The sequence below is a fragment of the Engraulis encrasicolus genome, chromosome 3 (genome assembly GCF_034702125.1).
Source record: "Engraulis encrasicolus isolate BLACKSEA-1 chromosome 3, IST_EnEncr_1.0, whole genome shotgun sequence".
Taxonomy (NCBI): Eukaryota; Metazoa; Chordata; class Actinopteri; order Clupeiformes; family Engraulidae; genus Engraulis; species Engraulis encrasicolus.
In genome coordinates this window covers 6097985-6107984 of record NC_085859.1, presented here as the reverse complement: position 1 = coordinate 6107984, position 10000 = coordinate 6097985, and positions in this window count along the sequence as shown.

Below are 10000 nucleotides of genomic sequence, written 5' to 3'. Positions count from 1 at the left end.
CTTGTTGTTGATGTACTTCAGTGCAAATGTAGCGTCACACCAGAGCACCGACTCTTGCAGAGGCATTCTTAAGTCCTTTCTCCACAGCTTATCCACTCTGCTTGCAATTGTGTCACTCGTGAGATCTGTGTAGCAAGTGTGGAACAGACTGTGCTTCGTGAATCTCCTTTTGAGACTCAAGGCACGCTGCATTGCCACATTTCTGTTGTTGGGCAGCTTTGTGTCTGCTTTTCTCAAGGGCAAGCCAATGCTGTAATGCCCATCCAGCAACTTGAACGACTCCTTCACAGACTCCATAACTTGAGCGTCTTCTCGAGATGAGCCTTGCTGCTCATCTTGAGCGCATTCTGGGAAGTCACGCTTTGTCTGCTGCTCCCACTGAGCGTCCAGTGTGACGATTGAGACAGTGGCTGCTCGTTCGACACATGTGGAGTCATTGGTGCAGTCCCCCTGCAATGGGCCGTTCACGGTCCACCCTAAAATAGTCTTCACAGCATAAGGAGCACTGTCTGCACCTCGAATGACCTCCCAAGGTTCCAAGGCCCTGGGAACATTCGTTCCAATGAGCAGGTCCACTTCAGAGTCAATCTCCGTCAGCTTCACATCCTTAAGATGACTCCATTTGTCCAGGTCTTCCTGCTTTGGAATGTTTCCTCGATGGACTGGCATGCATTTCTGTGTGAAGAGCTCTGGTAGTGCACAGAAGCAGTCCGTGTCCAGTCCAGCTATTTCCAAGTTCGGAACGATGTGGCTGCTGACAACCTTCTCCTGACCCATTGTCCTGAGGAGGATGCCAGTTTTCTTTCCAGTGATATTCAGGCTATTCATGAGACTTTCTGTGCAGAATGAAGCGGAGCTCCCCGGATCGAGAAAGGCATATGTGGTGACCACTTCATTCCCTTTCGTAGACTTCACCTGGACAGGCAAGATGGCAAGTGTACAGTCACGCTCTCCGGCCCCAGTTAGCCCACTAGACTGTACAGAGATTGGACCACTGCCACTGGCCCCTTCACTGTCTCCCTTGCATCCTTGGTTCGACTTTGCTGCACCAGGTTGCGACTGCTTAGAGGGGATGTGCAACAAGGTAGGATGCCTCAGTTTGCACACCTTACAGAACAGACGTTTTGTGCAATCTTTACTCCTGTGCCCAGGGCACAAACAGCCATAGCACACGCCATTTTCCTTCAGGAATTCCATCTTGTCACTGTGCGCTTTCCTTTCCAATGAGAAGCATGAGTCCAAGGGATGCCCTGCTCCGCAGAACAAGCAACTGTTTATGACAGGTGAGACATTGGTTCTGTTACCACATGCTGACTTCATGTTATGTTGTGTGCCTTTATTCATGAGAGTAATGGTGGTTGCGAAACTACTTCCTTTTGCTTTGGCAGAGTAAGGTTGAGATTTAAACTGTGTCACATTTCTCTTTGCAGCAACACCTGGAGTATCTTGTGCCATTAGGTCTCCAAACAGTGGGTCACTTGCAATCTTGACTTGCTTCTCTACAAACTTGACGATGTCATGAAAGGAAGCTCTGCGCTTTTTTGCTTCTTGTAAAGTGCAAGCCTCTTCCCTCCATCTCTCCTTGAGCTTGTATGGCAGTTTCTTGATCACTGTCTGCATGTTGCTAGGTGCATCAAGTTCCAAACTGAAATGTATTCCTCGCATTGCATTACTACACTGCCTTAAGAAGATGCTGTATGCTTGCAGTGATTTCAGGTCTTCTGATTTGATAACTGGCCAGGCTATTATCTTTCCCATATAGGCAGAAGCAATCTTCATGGGATTACCAAACTGCTCCTGTAGCAGTGACTTAGCCTTCACGTACCCCTCCACCTCAGGCATATGCTCACAGCCTCGCACCAGTTCTCGAGGCTGCCCTCTGGTGTATTGTTCGAGGAAGTACAGGCGATCTCTGGCACTGAAGGTTTTCTGTTCGATATTGTGCTCAAATGACCTGATAAATGTTTGGTACTGCAATGGGTCTCCGTCAAAGGTTTGTATGTCTCGCTTTGGGAGTAAGGAGTAGTATTGCTGCTCTACTAGCATTGAAGTGATTTCATTTTGTTTTTCCAGGACTGCCGCCAGATGTTTAGATTCAGAGCTTTGCATTCCAGTGGCTTGTTGATGCTTGATCTGAGGCTTTGGATGGGCAGTAGGCAGGTAAGTATGTGTAACTTGTGTTTGTGGTACCATGTTCACTTTCAGAGTTGGTGGTTGAACAGATGGAATGGCCTGTGATGGTCTCACTTTGGGCTTGGCGTCCAGCAAGTGGTCTCGTGCTGCAGTATGACGTGGCTGTTGTACTGATGTTATTGGGACAAATGTCTCAGCTTCTGCGTTTAATGGACCAAGATTAACCTTTTTCCTTTCTCTCTCCAGGTAAGAATTCATCGCATTTGATTTGCTTTTGCTTACATCAGATGGGCACGAGTCAGACACTCCAAGCACTTTCAATTTTGCAGCATTTGCAGCAATATCCATTTCTAAAGCCAACTTTTCCTTCCTTTTCTTGAGCATCTGCTCCTCCTCTTCCAGAGCATGTTTATCTTCCATCCATTTTTGCTTTGCCATGAGTGCGGCCATTTCTGCTTCGTCTTGAATGCGTGCTGCCCGGGTAGGTGAAGTGTGAGGTAGCTGTAGCTTTGAAGTTTTGGAACGTTTTGAATTATTGGATCGGACTGAGATATTTGAAATGCTGTCACTTGGCCTTACATCATCCAGCTGTCCAGCAGTATTTTCCATTGCATCAACATTTCCATCGGATGTAGCATTTCCATTGGCAGGTGCATTCTCATGGTGTGTTGCAGTGAGTGATGCTGGCTCTGCATGATCATCAGCTCCACCAGTTTGCTCAGTCTCAGAGAGCCATTTTGTTACATTTTCAATAAAGGATGCGTTGTGATCTTGTACTTTAGTGAACCAAGCATGTTGTTTTTCTTGTTCTTCTAGAGGAAGCATTGGCACAACAGTGTTATGCAGCTGAGTGGCATCTTTAAAAGGTGCATGGCAGGTTTCCAGATGAGACTGTATGGCTTTTACATTTTGTTCGTTTTTGTTTTGCATAAGGTCATTTATTGTAGTCATTAAACCTTTTAGTTTTTTGATTTTCGTTTGTCTTTCCTTTTGAATACCTTCAATTTTGAGTGCTAATGCTTTGACAGTAGGTTTAATTTGTCTTTTTTCAGAACCTTCATTTTGAACCAGGCTGTCTTCAGGACACTCATTAACCCCAGTAGTACTCATTTTTCATTCAAGTAAATGACCATGCATTGATAGCAAAACACCAAACATTAATTCAACCAACAGTCATAAACAGCAGCAGCAGCAGCAATTAATCCCACATAGCAAAATCATTACACACAGCAGTTCAGCACGTCAATAATTCAAAGCAGCAAGAAATGTTCATAGGGCACCACGATAATCAAAGTTCATGCAACAATGTCCATAATTCCAGCAACGAACAACAGAACAGTGCATGCAATCCTTGCGACGCTCGTAGGCAATTCACAGCAGCAATTAATTAGAATGTTCCACTCGCAAGACGCAAAGAGCAACAATGTCAGTAATCCACAATAGCAGCTCCAACGATCATAAACGCCACCACGGCATTCAAAACAGTCTATAATCCAAACGAACGTCTTCACCTCCACCAAAGAGGCTATAATCCACCAGGGAAAGTTTTAATACTGAACACGTCGATCATTCACCACACTGATAGTCAATAAACTGCGCAATACCTGTATGTCCAGCGATGCGGCTTTGATGAATCGATGTCGTGGTTACCCAGGCTGTAGCCCAGGAGTAGTCCAGGAAGCGCACTTTATTTCAGTCAAGCCTTGGTGAACCGCGGTTGTCTTCTCCCCTCGGAAGTTTTCCAGGAAGCGAATGAATGAATCAAAGCGAGCCTGTAACGCCGCATTATGTAATAACGGTGCAATATGTAATAATGTAACAAATTATTACATAATGTGGTGACAATCGCCGCATTGTGTAATAATTTACGCATTTCGTAATACATTTCTTGAACGCATTTCGTAATAACTTTTTTCTCATCTTGTAATAAATTATTACAAAATGCGAAATTTATTACGGAATGCGGCCGCAACTTTTTTTTTTTGATGGAAATGTAATAAGATGGTGCATTATGTAATAATCTAGGGCCTATATGGATATGTTTTTTCTGCACTTGGATTCAGTAGGCGCAGCACACACACATAGTCTCAGTGACATGGTATAGTCACTGCCCTCTCTCTCTCTCATTCTTCTCAGTTCTCAAACTGCTCGAGAGTCGCGAATGATGCGGTTAAAACCGTTAAGAAATAATTTCACAACTTGTTGCGTGCAACGAGTCCAACGAATGTCTCGCACTTTCTGCTACATTACACCAATTTACAGCGACATTAAATAGGCCAGGTCTAAACACTTCACGAGGTGTTGAAAACTAAATTAAATATCTAAATTAAATATCTTGGATAGCCTATATAGACCTAGGCCTAACTAGATTTGTTGCAATACAGATTCATTTTCTAGAGCCAGAAGTGTTCCGCTGGACTGACGAAACCGAACACGATCAAGTTTGCAACTTCTTTCCCTCGTGCGCTGTCCGTCAGCACCACCTGTCATTAGACGTCCGATTAGCTTTCATTACGTGCTGAGAGAAAAACTCTCGCCATTAGCCCTATGTGCTGGTGCACTGTTGTGAGGGATATCACCAAATAATTTAGATAAAAGTCAGAACATTATTTTGGCAATGAAAGGCACACAGGTGGCTGGAAGCTCAAGCAGTCTTCAGTCTGTTCATTTAAGTTTTTGGGTGCTCTTGGATATCGGGGATCAGTTCATGTAGAGAGAAGAGTTCATCCAGGCACTCCAAAATAAGGTGCCCAAACGATAAGTTATATTAAAAAGCCTTTAATGGTACTGGGCTGGGGTTACATTAAAAAGCCGACATGTTTCGACCTCACCAGGTCTTCATCATTGAAAAGAAAGGCCTCCCTTAAATAGTGACATCACCACATGTGACCCATTACGCACTACACACATTTGCGCACACCATAGAAAACAAAGATTAAAAATAGCCTGGGGTAATAAGTGATGCCACAGAAAAAATGACCAGAAGTACAAATAAAAATCACAGAAAACAAGTAAAATCAATATCCTCATTTAGACCAGGATAGCGCATGGCATCCAGTTGGTGTATCCAAAAAGTCTGCCTCTGATTAGGCCTAAGTCTTTTTAGCCTGTCCCCACCCCTCGGAAGAGGTTTGATATGCTCGACGCCCTGTATGCGCAGCAGAGAATCATTTTTACCATGGTATTCATATGTTTCGCCATGGGATAGTCAAAATTGCCCACTCTGATACCATATTTATGTTCTGCTAGCCTATCTCGCATGCGCCTTTTTGTGCGCCCGATATAAAAGAACCCTTCAGCGCAAGGACAAGTTAGGCGGTATATGACAAATGTAGAATTGCAATTAATGAAATCTCTCTGTCCATATTCATTCGTGGTTTTAGTATCCACAAAAGATTTGGCTTGTGTAACATTTGGACAGTGGGGGCAGTTCATACATCTATGAACTGTCGTAACAAAAAAAGGACGGGACTGCTGGCGATGATGTTTTTTTTCGGTCAATAACGTGTTGCGTTGTAGGGAGCGCGCTTCACTGTATGCGTTTTGGATGGCTTCCTTGGAATATTTGACGATATATAAAGACGCGGAGGGACAGCTGCACACCACCTTATTCAGAAAGGCGACCTCTCGGAACACCATTCTGAGAGCGGATTCATTCCATCCCCCGCATCTCATTAGAAATATTCCACACGGCCAATTCCAGAGATTAGGCGTATCTGTGATTTCGAAAATGATTTTCACGAGCAGGCCGAGCTGATGGAGAAAAGATTCAGTGATAGAGCCTATCACCCTGAAGCCATCCAAAACGCATACAGTGAAGCGCGCTCCCTTCAACGCAACACGTTATTGACCAAAAAGAAACATCATCGCCACCAGCAGTCCCGTCCTTTTTTTGTTACGACATATAGTAGGCTACACAAGCGACGCGGATCAGGCAAATTATTAAGAACAATTGGTCCATTATTGAAAGTGATGCGCAACTACGTGAGGTGTTCCCAGAACCACCCATGGTGTCTTTAAAGAGTGCACCCAGCCTAGGAGATAAATTAATGCGCTCTCACCTACAGGTGAAAAAGAGAGAAACCTGGCTGTGTAAACCTATTGGCTCCTAGATGTATGAACTGCCCTCACTGCCCAAATGTTACACAAGCCAAATCTTTTGTGGATACTAAAACCACGAGAGAATACGGACAGAGAGATTTCATTTATTGCAATTCTACATTTGTCATATACCGCCTAACTTGTCCTTGCGCTGAAGGGTTCTTTTATATCGGACGCACAAAAAGGCGCATGCGAGATAGGCTAGCAGAACATAAATACCTGTATGCTATCAGAGTGGGCAATTTTGACTATCCCATGGCGAAACATTTCAATGAATATACCATGGTAAAAATGATTCTCTGCTGCGCATACAGGGCGTCGAGCATATCAAACCTCTTCCGAGGGGTGGGGACAGGCTAAAAAGACTTAATCAGAGGCAGACTTTTTGGATACACCAACTGGATGCCATGCGCTATCCTGGTCTAAATGAGGATATTGATTTTACTTGTTTTTTGTGATGCTTATTTGTACTTCTGGTCATTTTTTTCTGTGGCATCACTTATTACCCCAGGCTATTTTTTAATCTTTGTTTTCTCTGGTGTGCGCAAATGTGTTTAGTGCGTAATGGGTCACATGTGGTGATGTCACTATTTAAGGGAGGCCTTTCTTTTCAATGGTGAACGTAGCCCTGATGAAGACCTGGTGAGGTCGAAACATGTCGGCTTTTTAATGTAACCCCAGCCCAGTACCATTAAAGGCTTTTTAATGTAACTTCCCGTTTGGACACCTTATTTTGGAGTGCCTGGATGAACTCTTCTCTCTACATGAACTGATCCCCGATATCCAAGAGCACCCAAAAACTTAAATGAACAGACTGAACAGATTGCCAAAATAATGTTCTGACTTTTATCTAAATTATTTGGTGATATCCCTCACAACAGTGCAACACACATGGGCCTAATGGCGAGAGTTTTTCCCTCAGCACGTAATGAAAGCTAATCGGACGTCTGATGACAGGTGGTGCTGACGGACAGCGCATGAGGGAAAGAAGTTGCAAACTTGATCGTGTTCGGTTTCGTCAGTCCAACGGAACACTTCTGGCTCTAGAAAATGAATCTGTATTGCAACAAATCTAGTTAGGCCTAGGTCTATATAGGCTATCCAAGATATTTAATTTAGACAGAATCCTTTCAAGCCGTGCAGCATCAACGTGGTCATATAGCCTTGTCTGCACTTGTTCCGTTGCCTGCCTCATAGCAGAGAAGGAATGGCTTGCTGTTGTTGAGGATTTGTAACGTGGATTATCGAAACTGAAGACTTGATTTCTTTTATTGATACCTTTTTGTTTGGTATAATTACGGACAATGCAAATAACTGATTTTTGTGACGTTCGGACATTTTTGGAAGGAATATAATCGAATTAGTCCCGCCGCTTGGGTTATTGTTTTTCGCGTGGATGAGCATAGGCTATTGAATTTGATTGCAGCCTAATAGGCCTACTGAACAGTGGACTGAAATTGAAAATAGGACAAAGAGTGGCATTTTTCTCGGGTGCTATGACTTCTTGCTTTGCAAGAAGACAGTCTCCTCACTCCACGGGCAAAAAGCACCATGGTCAGACCCTGGCGCGCATGTAGGCAGACATGAAAGACTCACTACTCCACGGGCAAATATCGGGGAATTAAGCACCACCAGCATGGACAGCTCCCCACGAGTCACTTATAATGGTTGGTCTTTTCCTGGGATTTGATTCATGTTGTTTGGGGGAAAATATTAAAATAGCCTTTGTAATGTTAAGAATATTTCCAAAGAGCCAAGATGGGGCTCTCACACTCTCTCTCTCACTCTCTCTCTTCTAACCGTCTCATAGATCCTCTCTCTCTCTCTCTCTCTCTCTCTCTCTCTCTCTCTCTCTCTCTCTCTCTCTCTCTCTCTCTCGCCACAGACCCACGCAAGTGCAAGACAAGTTTTCACCTCCTCGTGATGTGTTTAGACCTGGCCTATCGCTGTAAATTGGTGTCATGTAGCAGAAAGTGCGAGACATTCGTTGGACTCGTTGCATGCAACAAGTTGTGAAATTATTTCTTAACGGTTTTAACCGCATCATACGCGACTCTCGAGCAGTTTGAGAACTGAGAAGAATGAGAGAGAGAGAGGGCAGTGACTATACCATGTCACTGAGACTATGTATGTGTGCTGCGCCTACTGAATCCAAGTGCAGAAAAAACATATCCATATAGATTATTACATAATGCACCATGTTATTACATTTCCATCAAAAAAAAAAGTTGCGGCCGCATTCCGTAATAAATTTCGCATTTTGTAATAATTTATTACAAGATGAGAAAAAAAGTTATTACGAAATGCGTTCAAGAAATGTATTACGAAATGCGTAAATTATTACACAATGCGGCGATTGTCACCACATTATGTAATAATTTGTTACATTATTACATATTGCACCGTTATTACATAACGCGGCGNTACAGAGCCCCCGGCAGGTGCGTGGAATCCTCTTCTCCAATCGTCTCGGAGTGCAGTTGACAGAACGATGACAGCAGGAACAACGTGACCCTCTTCTCCCAGTCGCAGAACGGCACAGTGCTTTCCCAGTAGGCTAACTCGCCAACAGAGTTTTAAATGTTCATATTTCGAGCGATCTTACAAATAAACAAGCGCTCTCTTGTGTGAGCTATTAAGCGCCCTTTGCACTAAATAGCATTCCTTTTTCGTACTAAATAGCACGCTTGTGTACTTTGCCTATAAGGCCTTTTGTGTACTTATATTGCGGCTATATCCAATACCAATTTGTTCAGCGCCGCGGTGGGCTAAGCAGAGGGAATCAAACTTGTTTACGCGCACTTCTTCAGAATGATGTAATGTCCACACATTCAACTCCGTTTCTTGAGGTTTATTTGCTCACCATATCCATGACTCCAATAGTCGTTTAAGACCCCAATAGTCTTTCGAGCAAGGCAGAGCAATAGTTCCAGTAAACAGAGTTTGTTGTTAGTCCATGAGATGTGCGAGAGTAGTGCGGTACGCAAAAGGATGGCCTTCCCCCATGCTCACCCCACGCCAAACTGAATCGAAGCGCAGGTGCCAGGTGGGCACTAATTAAAGGCGTTCCAATTACGCACCGCATATGCCCAGCGCCACACCCATGTCCACAGTAACCAATAAACAAAAAACACAAATCAAAGTAAACCAATAACCATAAAGATGATACCATAATGAAAACAAAAAAAATATAAAGAAAGTAATTATAGCTCCTACAGGCACTTCAGCAGGAACCCCTCGTTCTGTTTCCTTGTGCGTGCCTGCGACACTCTATCGCTCGATATAAAAAAAACATGATTTAAAAATTTCATTTTTTTATTTCTTATGACAACTTTGGGGAAGCTAAGCTTCCCCTAGCCTCTTAATAGCGCCGCCCATGCATGCAACCATGGCTGGCTATGCACGATGCGCGCAATGTACACAAACACGCACACGCGCACACACCACACACACACACACACACACACACACACACACACACACACACACACACACACACACCACACACACACACACACACACACACACACACAAACACACAAACACACACAGACATGCAACCATGGCTGGCTATGCACGATGCGCGCGATGCACACACACACACACACACACACACACACACACACCACACACACACACACACACACACACACACACACACACACACACACACACACACAGACATGCGCTATGCACAAGGGAACATTTTTGAAATAAAGAGATAAAGGACGTTAATCTGCAAATTTCCCACCCCCCTCCCTCAAAA